The 15,414-nt window shown below is 40.5% G+C and overlaps 1 protein-coding gene across 8 annotated transcripts in view; it reads right to left on the reverse strand.

The window, feature by feature from the left end:
* Window positions 1-15,414, reverse strand: part of PNPLA8 (patatin like domain 8, phospholipase A2) — a 440,884-nt gene that overhangs the window by 390,727 nt on the left and 34,743 nt on the right. For all 8 annotated transcript variants that reach the window (XM_085653104.1, XM_085653102.1, XM_085653107.1 and 5 more), the window contains one exon: window positions 649-828. The gene's annotated coding sequence lies outside the window, so the exon portion shown is untranslated. The remainder of the gene's footprint in view (window positions 1-648; window positions 829-15,414) is intronic.

Consider the following 15,414-nt stretch of genomic DNA (forward strand, 5'->3'; position numbering starts at 1 on the left):
TTGATAGAGACAGGCAAGATGGGGTCTTCTTTGCCTTCTTATGCTTCAAACTGGACTTCAACATACCAGAGAACTTTAACCGCAAAGAAGGCTTCTTGCGGAAGAGGCCATTGAAGTGGGTCCCAGACTCCCTTTGAGGGCGTAAGGGCACACTCACTGTATGACTTGGAGTTGTGCCAGCAAAGACACACCTCAAGGAGGTCTGTGACCGACATCTATTTTTTACAAGTCCTGGAATGGATTGATGACCTGTTTAAAGTGAAGATGTCATTTCCTTGCACACTGTATTATTTATAAAAATACCGACCGAAGTGGGAGTGGAGCTGCAGATCTGCACTCAAAGGCATGGACCAAAAGAACAGACGTGAGTATGCAGGGTTGTAGCTAATGGAGGGCTCCCCTCTATCACTTCCAGGGAAAAACAAAGACTACACGTAGTTGCACAGTGAGCACTGCTATGAAAACTGTTCGGATCTGGTGTGGCACCTGGGGAACATGTAGAAGTTGAGGGATCTGTGCTTATTAATATTCACCAGAAACACATTTTAACCACAACTTTTTTAGCACATTTTTGTAGTCTAATGTTTTGTAGGAAGCATTATTATATAATCGACAAAACAGTCTTGACAGCCCAATTACTTTACATACCCAGGTCCTCTGAAGAATTTATGGTCTGCGAAGATGCAGCACAGGATAGCAGCATAGGCCTTTTGCTCTGGACATCGCCAAGTGCGTAATATTGCCTGCTTTTCACATTGCTATTATAGGGCAGGGTTCTAGAGCAGAGCCTCACTGGTGGATTAGACAGCAGCAATGCTACAGCAGCATCTGGAAGAATATCGAAAGTAAAAAATAAAGGGTCATATCACAGAGAAACATAAATATGAGGCAGATTCATGTGGGAATGCTACTAAAACCTTGGATTACACCTTAGCATATTCATTGCTAATTTTCGTGTCAATTAATGGTTCAAATCTTATAAAAGGAAAACAACTATTAATATAAAATCATGGTTCGTGTCTTACACTTCATTATTAGCGGTCGGCAAAATGTATAGCTTTCATCATAGCACATTCATGGCTAATAGCTGGCAAATACTGAGCAGTTTCTGGATAATGTGCTAGGAAATTCTTGCTAATGTCATAGAAAAATATTTTGCTGGCATAACCATTGGTAAATTACTAGTAAATATAGGTTTGTGTGCTTCTTAATTCACGTGTTAAAATTCAAAAAATTCACAGTACGCACATAGCCATAATTGTATGTCTATAATGCTGAAACATTCATTAAATAATGGAAGGTTCATGACTAACCGTGGCTAATCCTTGGCTCAAGAAATCTTAACTTATCTAATGGAACCATAGTTCACATGAAATTATTTTATGGCTTTCAGTAGCAGCATATCAAGTAATACAATATGCAAATAAATTGTAGTCAGAATTTGAGGAAAATGTCATGTAGGCCCAAATTACCTTTAACCCTCATGACAACTATGATGCTTAGGGCAATTTCGAACCCCTTACGCAGGCAACCTAACGGCTTACAAGTGAAAGCTCATTTAGTTGTTTTTTTTTACTGCATATTCCTAATTTGTGAAGGCAGTGAGACGGGCGTGGGTGGATTGTATTCTACAGGTTTGACACTGTAAACCCACTATGTTTATGTTTGTTAATGTTTATGGGATTTATAAAGTGCATGGCTACCCGAGGGCTTCCCAGCACAACGAGAGGAGCAGAATGTTGGTGAGGCATCATAGAACAACCAGGTTTTACGTTTTTTTCTGAAACACCGTTCATTTTTTTATCATCCTGACATATTTATTTCTAGCACATTATAGCTGTTAGTTTTTTTTTGTAATACACCCTATAAAATCCTATGCTCTGATCTAAATTGAATATATATGATTTGGATCCTCTCAGGATGTTTTATTTAATGTTAATGTATCTGAGATACTGAATAAATTACTGTACAGATAAAAAGATCCATTTTGAATAATAGCATCATTTGATGACTAGCATATAGGGTCGCTTTATATCTATTTTGGCTCCCCACAAATGCATATAGATATGTGCAAACTGTCAATAGTAGGGTCACTGAATAAGTGGGTGGTAGCCTACGCAAGGCCATTTTTCATCGCTGTAACACAAAACAATGGGTGGATGAGGCACTGCTGCATAAGTAAAGAACGATATAATGATTTCTAGATATTTTTGTGTGCAAGACAATCACTGATCTCAATTATTGTGAACATAGTAAGCACATAAAAAAAAGAAGAAAAAAAAAGGAGGAGTTAGTTGACAGTTTTTTTTAAACAAGAAATTTGGACCAATGGTACTCGAGAAGGGGTTCCAACTAAAAGTTTAAGAAGTTTGTTTATAAAACTGGAAGATGGGGTTCCAGAAATGGTGGGAATATAAATACTTTAAAACAGTATTTGGAAATCAATAAAATTCCGAGAGGTTTGTGTGTTAATATATTCCCTGCAGTCAAAGACCTAAATATTGTTCAAGACCTTAAATGGGAGATAAAATGTATGAGAGAGGAAGAAGACTATAGATTAGGAAGGGTATATTCCAATGCAAGAAAATAGGATGCTACTTTTAAAATAGTACGTTAATGGAAAAAGCGATCTTACAAGAAAGCTCACCTCTTTCTGTTGTTTCCAGTATAGAATTCCGTACTTCTGCTCTTGAGGAGTCTGCTACAGGGAAGAATAAGTCTAGTACCTTTTTAGAGGAATTGAAAAAGATGAGGCTAGCGGAGAATGCCCAAAACGGGGAACGCAGGTCACAGCAAGGGAGAGGAGGACAAGAGGAAGGAGATGGGGGCCAAAACCAGTCTAATGTAGGATGACTTGATATCTGTATATGAGTTTGCAGGGTGTTCGAATACAACCAGCTGATAAGTGTTAAGAGTGATGAGAATATTGGGCATGTTAGTAATTTTGAAAACACAACTTTGTATAAAATCGGCCTCTCTAAGGTTTTCATATGGCTTTGAAAAGGGAGCTATTTATTATCGAGTGAATTGGTGACAAGAAAAATGTGAAAAAACGTAATCTTCTAAAAAATAATATGGCAAAGCCATTGGCTGAAGAAGTATAACTGTAGCGTTTTTAACATAGGGAGGTATGATTTGATATCTGAGTATGAGTCAGCAGGGTGTTTGCCTTCAACTAACCGGGAAGAGGACGTTAGAGTGATGAGAATTCTTATAATTTTCAAAAGTATTTTTTGTGGGAAAAAAACTGTTTCCATCATTGTTTAATTCTAATGTGGAGGGTCTTCAAATTTGTTTAATGCCAGACGCTGCACCAACTACTGTTAATGAGTCATTTGAAACACTTTGTGCTCAAGTTGAAACTCCATTAATCAACCCTAGACCCTTGAAATCAAGACCTCTTAAAGGTTAGTTTGGTGGAACCTGTACTAAGGCCCACCAAGCTTTAAAACAGGCTCTCCACCTAGTTCCTAGGAACCCAATTGCTATCTCCAGCTGTCATACCAACTACAAACAGATTTTGAGAGAAAAGGCATGGGAGAATTTGCTTCAAGCCAGTGAGACTAAAGTTTCCCGCAATTTGGGACCACTATCAACTCACCGTTGTTTAGTTAGGGTGATCTGCCACCGTTACCATCATTAGGGTCAGATGAGGAGTGGTTTGAGAATTATAGGAAAACATTGGTCTCAGACTTAGTTGTTGATGCACCCTCTAATATTGCGCCAATATGGGCTAGTAACACTTGTCCGAAGAAAGGAATACATTGGGCCATTATTGCTAGCCAATTTGTTGGAGCTGCAGGTTTGGATGGAGTACCAGCAGGTCTGCCTCGAACTGAGCCGCTAGTCTGGAGTTTGTTATTTGCTAATGTATTTAAATCTGCCTACAGTGGTGTTCTGTCTAGGACCTGGGACAATGCTGTCCTACTTCCTATATTCAAGAAGGGCGATAAGGCCAGTCCAGCATGCTATCGGCCAACTGCGCTCCTTGATTCTTCTGTTAAAATCTTAGGCTGGGTGCTTTTATAAAGACTCGAGACATGGGCTATAAGTAATTCAATCCTCCTGGATCTTCAAGACTGTTTCCACAAGGGTAGTGGCACTCTTGAGCAGTGCCTTAACCTCTAACTGATAATAGGAAAATATACCAGGGCAAACAGGGGGCTCTCTACCTGGGTTTTATGGACCTTCTCAGTGCCTTCTATTGTGTCAAACATAGTACACTCCAGACTATAATACCTTCCTTGGGAGTTGACCATGCAAATATACATCTATTCAAATGCTTCTCTTAAAAGCCCCTACCACATCACCGACGGCCTCGCGTCTGTGACACTTACTAAGCTTGTTTCTGGGAAGCTTGCAGAATTGGTCACCAAACTCTCCTGTGTAGACTGGTTTAGGTTTATTGATATTTTTGATATTTGCCTCGTTCAAGAGACCAGGTCCCAATCTCCCCAGTTTCGCCAAAGATATATTAATTTCACACAGGGGGCAATTTCTATAGGGAAGGGCTGACTATCAGGCGGGCTGACCATCTGGGTGAAAACACACTGCCTTGCTTGCCCAAAGTGACTGACTTGGGTTCAACCAATGTTTTATGTGTTAGCCTGCGGTTTACTACTAATGTGATTTATTATGTCTACAATATGTATTGCAGGCCTGGGAGTAGCAGTTCTGAATCATCAATAATACATCTTATGGATTCCCACATGGCAGCCCTTAATGCCGATGTTTATAATATTGTTGCTGGTGATTTTAACTGCAAATTTGAGTCATTGAGCATTCACACGGATGACCTTACCAGCGATGAAGACTAGGTCTGGTCAGTTCCTGGGTTGACACTTCCCATTAAGAAATGGTCAGCTGTTAAAAGCATTTATATAAAATCAAGGCCTTCGAGCACGTAACAGGAGAGCGATTTCTGACAAAGAGGGGAGGCATACTTTCAACCACTTGTACTATACTAGCTTAATTGATTATATTTTGTTGGATATCAGACTTTGACCCAAACTGGTTGACATGTGTGTTGTTCCCCGGCAGGACAGTGACCACAACTCATTAGAACGTACGCTGAGTTCACTAGGAACTGCCCTGTCAAGTATTTGCACTGAATCCTTTGATAGGACAGCGCCATGAAACCGTTTGGTGTACATGCGCTTTACAAGCTCATTTAACATAACATAGAAAGCTCAGACCTACCTACAAACGGTGTAGCTTAAAATGGATTTTAGTTGTAGAATCCCCGGCAGTACTGAGGAAGGTTTACAATATAGTGGCTGGTTGGTTTGAGGCTGTGCAGCTCATGGCAGCGCCCTCGGATAAGTCGGTAGCCCTAGAGACCTCTAGCTAGCTCTATCCACAATGCTAATTTTGCATCCCTAAAGAACATCTTTTTTTGTAGAGTCAAAGACCCTCTCGAAGAAACAGACACAGGCATCATAGTTTAATAAGACTTGTGGAGTAGCCAAACGACTGCTATCTAAAGATTTTCAAGATCAGGACAGGAAGTGGATCCAAGAAGCCAGACAGTCCTATAAAGCTGCAATTGTTTGTGCAAAGAGAGATTGGGTACATGCAAATTGAGCATCCATGTCATCAAATAGAAGGACCATCGCTCCTTTTGGAAACTCCTTCCCAATGGGGGAATGGATAATCTTTCCCCAATAGATAATATTTTGGCAGCAGGCTGAGCCTTCCATTTTTCAGAGTTATATTCTCCTGTGAAAGAGATGAACACTCCACAGAGCACAGCTGACAGATCAGTGCATAGGGCTCCTGGCTGTGATATAGATAGTGCTGGGACAGTACTCTATCAACTAGTATAGTCAGTCCTTGATACTAACCTCACACTTCGCTCTGAGGTTAGGATCGCCTTGGACTGGATAATTCCGAATAAAGCACCAGGCCTGGATTATTTTCTCTGGACCTATTTAGGGTTCAAAATGATATCTGGTGCCCATATTTAGTTTTGCTTTTTAATGCCATAATGAAAGAAGCACCTATGCCCTCCACATGGGCAGGGGCACAGATTATCCCGACTTTCAAGAAGGGTTCCAGGCCTCTTCCTTCAAATTACATTCTAACAAGCTTTATAGATAGTGCACAGAAAATCTTCAGCAGGGCCATTCTGGACAGGCTCCGTGAATGGCTATTTGGTACTGCAGTTCTGACACCCTTGCCAGCGGGTTTCAGGGATGGCATAACCACCATAGTTCAGGTGTTGCATCTCCAGTTATTGTATTGGATGTTTGTCACACTTTGGGTGGTCATCTATATGTGATCTTTGTCGACCTTCGGTCTATCATCAACTTAGTATCCAGGGAAATTCTTTGGAAGGTGATGGCAGACATGGGGGTCCTGAAGTATCTCTTGGACGTCCTAATAAGATTAGATACCAACAACTTTGCCCAGGTTCGTTGTGGGTCCCAGGCCGAATTGACAGACCCAATACCAATAAACCAGGGTGTTCTTTTGGGTTGTGTCCTCGCTCCCACTCTATTTAGCAATGGTTTGGTATCACACTTAGAGAGTCGCGAGAATGATGCCACTTGACTAGCTAATGTTTAAGTCAAGGCCTACATGTTTGCAGAGGATACACTTCTGATCTCCAAAACTACTTTGGGCCTACAAAAGGTCTTGCATCAGTTTGGGCTTTTCTACAAACAAAACTGTCTAGAGATTAATATTGGTAAAAACAAGTACATGATTTTTAATCCCTGTGCATCCACTAGGACTAACCCCACACTCAATGGAGCTCCATTAGAGCAAGTTCATGTTTTGTTTACCAAGGGGTCTCGCTCACTGAGCATTTTGACCAGGTTCCCCATATTTTGAATAACAGACTAAAGCTTGAACAGTATTCTGGTAGATTTCCGAGATCACAGAGGGATTCCATACTTCTTCCCATTTCCCCAGCCCTCCAAATGTATAATGTACATGCCCTGAGGGCGGCGTTGTATGGTAGGGCAGTTATGGGGCCACAAAGATATAAGCTATATGGAGAAAGTAGAAAATCGCTTTATGTGATCTTTATCTAATCCATCCTGCCAGTTCCTAGCTTACTCCCCTCCTGCTAGATATGGGTCTGAGACGGACTGTTGATACATTGGGCCCGAGAGCCATTCTGGACTCGCGCAGACTTTGGGTGACCCCTGAGCTACTCTCTTACCGGCAGGGTTTGGAGGATGTCGTGCTGCAACCTGGAGCTCTGAAGATTCCTTCGGTTAGGTTTATTAAGCACTCTCTTACCCAGCTAGGGTGTGCGAACCTTTGGGCTGCCTCAGATTTTACAGGGGTCTCCAAGACCTTCCTAAAGAGTCTATACTGTCAGTACAAGCATGTTTTCGCCCTAGGGCAATGAAGGGTTGGCTCCCTTAAAGCAGTATTAAGGTCAAGGACGATTTTATTTTGGAAACTTTCCTTGATGAGATAGAGCTCCCTCAAGCAAATACATTATATTTTAAAATTAAGAAAAGGGACCCTGACACTTTACTCATTTACGGTCAAATGACAGCATGCTCCCAGGGAGTCCGATGAGTTTTGTCCATTCTGCACTAGGACTATTGAATCTATCGAACATGCTGTACTTTTTTGCCCTGTGAATATGGGGTATAGAAGGAAACAACCAATAGTGCTTGCCGTTCTACTATGCTTGCTATACATGTGGAGGATCAGGCACACGCTTGCATTACAGTTATCCCTTGTAGTCTGCCAGAATTTTAATTTTTTTAATTCTATCATCTGAGTCTTGCACATTGTACTGTTGTTTTAGGATTTAAAATATTTTATCCTATTTCTGTATTTGTATTTTATTTTAATTTAAGAAAATTTATTGTAACTGATATTTTGTACTTTTATGGCTGTATAGCCGAATAACTATTTAATGAAGATGGTTCTGCTAGGGTCCGTTATGGCCCAGATGGTGAATGTACCAAACTTTTGCTGTCAGGCGTAGGGTTAGGCAAGAATGTGTTTTGGCTCCTTTTCTCTTCTCGCTGTACATAAACGGTCTGGAGAAGGCCTTGCTCAACCCACCTCTGGACATACCCAAGATTGGCAAGAGGTTCATTCCTGTACTGATGTAAGCGGATGATGCAGTTCTTATGGCACGTAAACCATAAGCATTGCAGGATCTCCTAAATACTTTCACTAAATTTGTGAGATTCAATTATCTCCCCCTTGACCACTCGCTTGAGATACGCAGGCTGAGTTATATCAGGAAGGTGTATTCATCTATGATTATTCCTATTACTCCCATTGAGGTTTGTTAGAACTTTGATTGCTCGAAAGTAGAATTAAAGGCCAGATTACGAGGTGTGGCGAGGGCTGTGTGGGATCGACACAACCTCTTGAAGAGCTCGGTGGCCTCATATTTACCTATTGCCTCAGTGTGCATCTTGCAGCCGTATTTGAGAGAGAGCTTATCTCCCCACCATAGGTACACTTTCACCAGGTTTCGTCTTAAATTAATCCATTTGATGGTAGCTTACCCACTGAAAGACCAATGGTACAGAGAAAGGAGGGTCTGTCCTTGTGATGGACAGTCTGTTCAATGCACGATACACTTTGTTTTCTTTTGTACTTTTTACCGACCTATTAGAGCGAGATATATAAGACCACATGCTTAAAATTTTAGGCAGTGTCGGCAAGCCTTGCTGTTTCTTCAATCTGTTGCCAATGAGCTAACAGCCCTATCAATTGTCAATTTTGTTTCCGCCGCATTCAACATTAGGCAGCATTTGTCTGATTTTAATGCCATGAAGGTGCCTATCATGGTTTTATTGATATATGTTATTCTACGCCTAAGCGTTATGTATTATTTGTATATGTCTGTTTGCATTACATTTTAACATATATGTCTTTTCACTGTCTCGTCGACCTGTCCTGGATTTATGTGAGGGTAGTGCTGGGTCTTCATTTCCACTAACATGGCGGACCATTAGATAGGTTTTTGTTTTTAGGTTTAGGTAGCCTGTGCTCCTATCCTCAAATTATTATGTTTAGCTATAGGGTACGGGTATCAAGACATGTGATTCTGCTTTCAATATTAATGTTAACATTAACTGAGGTTTTAATTTTGCACTCTGTTGTAAACTCATTGTTAATATATTAACTATGCTGTTTTTACTGTGTACTTTTATGGCTTTTCTTGTGGAATCCAAATAAAGAATGAATGAATATGGTTTGAAAAGTGAGCCAATTACTATCTAGTGGACTGGCTCTGGAAAAACAACCTTATTTCTGATACATGGAAAGCAGGTATGGTTATATGGCGTAACTGGACTAGATTATCTAGTCCAGGATTTGAAAATCTAATTTTTCCGGGCACCAAAGGACGTGAGGTAAGATGCTGAGTTTGTAAAGGAGGGTTTATAAATAGGTTTTTCTCCATTCTGCAGCCTTTAGGACGGTACCCAGGTCGAGATGATAACAAGTGAGTGTAGGGATAGAATTCTTAATGGGGCAAGTCCTATTCCAATGTAAATGGCTATCTGCAGAACGATAGTTGTTTCGTGTTTTTTATTTTATTTATTTAATGCGATTTTATATAGCGCGAACATTACCCGAAGGTGTCAGAGCACTTTACAAAACAAAAGAACCAGTTGCGTTACATAAGGACTTTGGATTACATGAGTTACATAAGAGATATAAACAGGGAAAAAAAAATCGCAAATATACAAGTGGAGCGAAAAGAGGGAAAAATTGCAAATGTACAAGTTGTAAAGTCACTCAAGGAAGAGATACAAACAGATACACTCTAAAATCATATAGGAAAGGTAGTAAGTACAAAGGTCTACTACATATACTAGTGGTTAGAGTTATATATATAAGTGGAGAGAAAGGAGGGAAAAATGGCAAATGTACAAGTTGTAAAGTCACTCAAGGAAGAGATACAAACAGATAAACTCTAAAATCACATAGGAATGATAGTGAGTACAAAGGTCAACTACATATACTAGTGGTTAGAGATAAATATATATACAAATTGCAAATTCACTCAGGATTACATTTTAACAGCGATTAGGCTTGGACAATTATATATTACATATTTACAGAGCAGGAAATTCTTGCCATCGTTCAGCCAGGTGTTCAGGGGGCAGGGAAAGGAAGAGGGGGGAGAACAGAAAGAAAGGGAAAGGAAGGCAGATAAGGACAGGAAAGTGAGAGTGAAACAAAATGGGAGAGGGACCAGAGATATTAACAAGATTGACAACGAGGAGTAGGTCCGTGGTACAGGAGAGACGATAGAAAGGTCGCCCGGCTGGGACAGAGGACGAGGTCAAAGATCACTAAGATGGCGAAGAAGAAAGTCACAAAATGGCGGGCAGCATAAGAGTGCAAGTCAGAAAGTCATGGAAGCAAATTCCAAAAACACCAAAAGCAAATTTCACGGAGGGTAACTACAGTGGGAAATGAGCAAGAGAGTCGGGGGGAGGGGGGAGGGCAGTCGGTTTCAAAGTCATAGCCATACTGTCCATGAGCAAATGTTGAGGACTTATGTAGTGTGTACATAGTAATGCCAGTTGTTTGTTGTTGAATAGATTTATGTTCATGATAAATAGTCTTGAGAGACTATGAGTGAAGGTATGGCCATATGTAAAAACGTTATGGGTGAAGGGAATAATGTGACATTGGTGCAGATAATAGGAAAAGGATGGCTATGGGAGTGTTTGGAAAACAGCTGTTTGAAAATATTAGACTTATTTTAATGCAAAAGAATCTTTTCATGTATTATCCTGAACGGTTATGTATGTGGTGGGCAGAATGAGGGCAACAGGTATGACATATTGTTCTGTGTCATGGTGTCAGTTGATAAATAGCCATAGGACATCAACAAAAAACCACCATACAGTATTTGAGGAATGCAAAATTATCACAATGAGGTAAAGGTATGATTTTGAATTAACATTGTCTACATATAGTATTTAATATGCAAGGGATAGATGATTAACCTAACTATATTGATGGACTTGTTAATTTTTTGTTCTATGAAATGTATCCTTCTTTCTGAAGAAACCACATTTGGTTTGGTACCTGATGCACCTTACTCCCTTTTGAATTCATGAATGGAGAAATAGTCGTATATTTTTTAGATTTTAGTAAGATAAGGCGCACTTATACAACACCGTTGATTATTTCTTTCAGATGTTCGAATTCATCAAATATTAACCCAAAATAACTGAATTAGCGTAAAGAAAGTAAAAAAAAAAAATCATTACTATTTAAGAAAAGATCCAAAGAATTTCCTCAAGCAATAACCAGCATTGATAGTGAGTGGGTTCAATAATAAGTAAAGTGTTTCTGTGTGCATTACTATTGAGCACTTTAAAATAATGAGAATATAAAAGATCCAGACAAAAACAATTAAACACGATTCATAGCATGTTTCGCAGCAGCACAATGTTGACAGCCCAGATGAAATAGGTCCAACCCTCCCCCCCCCCCCAATTGATCCAAACATTTTCTCCAGGAATTTGACCAAATGTAAACTTCATAAATGTTCTTTGTGTAGCAGGACATATATTCGCCTGAAAGTAGAACTGCATCACCCACAGCTTACAAAAATACAACTAATTTGCAGGCTTTTTGTTTGTAAACAACTTTGCATATCATCCTCAAAAAAATTCATTTGCAAGGCCTTTTTTAATCCAAACTACTATTATTCTTACATGATAGCATTTTTCAGTTCACATCCAACTGCTTTAAGCTGTGGGGATAGCTTACAGCAATTGTAAAAATCCTATTCCTATCACTCCAAAGGCCCATTTCAACTCATTTTCAAGACTTCAGAACAATTGAAAAAAAAACATGACTATTCTGATAGTAGACATGAAAAATTATTCCAGCCAATCCTAGCTCAAGACTTATCATTTCAATCGAGTTAAAATCACTAATGCCAAGGTATCATTTCCAGAGATCAGATTTAGTACGGGGTACATATTATTAAGAGAAGACATTGATTTGGTGTTGATACCACATAATACTACTAAAGGTATTTTTGCTCTGCCTAGATCAGTGGCAGAGATAGGCTTGTCTCTGATTTTCTGTAATGCTGGTTGAGTCACTTGTGTAGAGTGGAACTAAGACTTAGTTGGAGCTGGTCTTCCAGATGTTCAGTTAGTAGTGTGCAGGCAATAGGCCTTGCCATGCAAGTGGCCAATAATTGATCAGTAGCTGGATATGTTGTATTTTTTTCTTAACATAACTGACTCATTAAAGTCATTCAAAATGCTAGAAGCTGCACTAACATCATAATGCATAAATTTGCCTCTACAGGCACTCTTCCCACATTTACATCTGTTCCAACATAGGTCACAACCAAGAACCTGACATTCTTCTCAAAATTTGCAATGGATGGGAGCAAATATCTGCTCCACACAGGCAACATAAACACTCACATTAATAAAACCTCACAGCAGCAAAACTTCACAGGTACAATGAAGGTGACCCAAGTTGTCCCCCTCAGGCTCAAAGGACCTTCACTTGTGCAGTCAAAGATTGGGATTATCTTAATTAGAAGTACTGGGCAATCAATTCTGGGTGCCCACCTTGGGCAGAGACATTAGGTCCACTGTGCCCTTATGCAACAAGGGACCTCAGTTAAAAGGACATTGCTGAATATATATTTCTCAAGTGGTTTGAATGGATGGGAGTAATGGGTGCTCTCACACCACCAGACATACAACCACAACGTGACTTGTTGCAGTAAAATTCCACAGACACAAGTGACAGACAGGCGAGCAGCCCCTCTCAGACCCACAAAACAGTCACCTCTGGAACCATCATGGTTTGGGACAATATCAATTAGTAGCAATGGCCAATAATTTTCTGACAGAAGACTCTGCCATGGAAATACCTGGTACCTGTGCCCTCATGACTTGTGGCTTTCCCTAACTCCAAAACCAGATGGAGCCTGCCTAGTTTCTCTGAGAGCAATCACAAAGGAGACTTTTTTTTATATGCCACCACGGGTGATAGCGCTTGTGTATAAGAAATGCGCATCAAATTTAGGTGCCTTCCTGACCGCTTGTCCATGCTTCTCTTTCCTTTTACAGGCACCATAAAAAACATTGGATCATAGGGGTGTGTAAGTGAATGAATGGCATGAATGTGTGCATGTTTCCTCACACCTAAAATAGGTTTATTATGGAGTACAGCAGATGTTCACACCTCAGTGCAGGTTTTTGATCTCACTGAATCTGTATATAAAAGGACACTCTTAGTTCTGAAGAAAGCCATTAGACCTCATGGGTGCAGAGATGACTGAAACATGTTGATTATAGTTTTTCACTTGCTGGGGATTTCCTAAAACCTTCCCTTTCAGTATTATCTTTATTTTATTCTTACCCTGGAACCTGCTTATTATTAAAGAGTTCTATTTTATTAGGTATCAGAAGAAATGTTAGAGGCACTATAGATCCTTACAGAACATTTATAGGCCTGGGCGGTAAATTTCTTTCCGTTCGCGGAATTTGCGATATTTTGACATTTTCGCGTTCCGCAGAGAGCGCGAAAATGTCAAAACTTTCGCAACCTGCCACGAAACGGAAGTATTATTCTTGTTCGCGCTTTAAAAATGCATTCTCGCGGTCGCGACTTACCGGGTCCCTGCGTTCGCCGACGAGTTTTCCTATCTGTTCACGCGCGCCACAAGATGTTGGATTGTTGGTAGCCGGTCGCGCTATCCCGCGAGAGTTTGCGATCGCGAACACGTCATTGCGATCGCGAACAGGAAATAAGCATCGCGAGCAAGATGGCCCCGCCCATTAGCGACTGCATGGGCAAGTTGGAGATATATTTCCCCGCGAGCACGCAAAAACACATCGTGAACGGGCGGGAAAATCAATCTGCGCATCTTCGCGAAAGTTTCGCATGCTCGCGGAGATTTTGTGCAATTTCGCAATAATTTGCGAAAGTCAATTTCGCAAATTCCGCCCACCCTTAAACATTTACCCTTAGAAGTGCTCCTTCCATTCACATGGAGGTCGAACCAGTCGAAACACACTCGGGGCTCGATTACGATATCGTCATGGGCTCGGGACCGACCAATCTCCGGTAGGCGGTCCCGACACCGCTATTACGATGCGACCATACATGGTGCGGTCGCATTTCTCCATTTCTCGATGGGAGCTTGTGCCGGCCATAACACTAGCTCACATAGAGAAATGGGTGATTGTATTAATCCCTGCCCCCCGTGGCAGGCACCTCAGGGATTAAAATAGGTGCCGCCTAATAGGAGGCCACTAGGTGAAGGGGGCCCTGACAAGGGCCTCCAAACTCGTTTTCCGACAGGCTTTCCTTGTCGGAAACGCCTTCCTATGGGATTACGGCCAGTCTCCAACTGGCCGACGGGCTGCTGGAGCATGTCGGAAGCCAGCGGGAATTACCAGCCGGTTTCAATTCCGACCGGCTGTATTGTAATCAGCCGGTCGGAACTGAAACCGACGATCTGGATCGTAAAGCCTCCGACCTAAGGCCCCTCGGTATTGTGGATGAGAGCTAAATGATGAAGAATGCCTTAGAGTTCACTCTGGTGGTTAGAGCTCTTAAAAAATCTTTTAAGGAATTTATTAAGGTCTAGGAAGGATATAAACATATTTCATGTGGTTCCACTACCCTTTTGATTGTTTATACCTGTTGTTTTAGAAGTTGAGTGTGGTCACTCCCTGAATTTCTCACTGCTCTCTTTCATTAAGCATTTTAATAAAAACATCACATGCCTTTTTCCAGACAGCCAAAGCACATTATTTAACAAGAGGGCTGGAAAAAAATGTCCAGTGTTACAATCTATGGAAACGTGTTTTTTCAACAGATTGTCAGAAAAATTCTAAATGAAATTCAATGTTTATCGTAAGTTCAGCTGTTGCTCTAATCTTCACAAGTAGGATATGCTGCTTTCAAAATATTCTCTTGCATGTGTGATTCATAGTAAAATATTAGCAACAGAGCAGTAAGTCTTTCTTCTTACTAATATGTCACGGGCAAATAATACAAGTAATGCTGCAAGGTTGCAAATATGTGATGGTAATTCTAAAATGCCTCGAATGTCACATCATAGTTTAGAGGGGCTACTTATAGTCACTGTCTCTTTTTTTAACCTTTTATACACTTTGGTTCAACAATACTTTTACCACAATACATAGTCTAAGACAAATTCACCAACCTGAAGTATCAGTTTCTTATATTATATTCTCTCAAGTTAGTCCATAAGTATTCTCTCTCTAAATCCTTCAACTTGACCTTTGAATATTTAAAACTATGGGGTTCGTCTGCCACAAATGGTGGAGGAAGCCTGAACTGGATGTGTAGGGGAGAAAAAAGGCAGGAGCAAAAAACTTTGATCATAACACTCATGTTTGTAATATTTGTACAGTAACTCACCCTGGTATCTCTTCAGGACAACGGCACATCACT

The sequence above is a fragment of the Triturus cristatus genome, chromosome 4_1, assembly GCF_964204655.1.
Source record: "Triturus cristatus chromosome 4_1, aTriCri1.1, whole genome shotgun sequence".
NCBI classification, from domain to species: domain Eukaryota; kingdom Metazoa; phylum Chordata; class Amphibia; order Caudata; family Salamandridae; genus Triturus; species Triturus cristatus.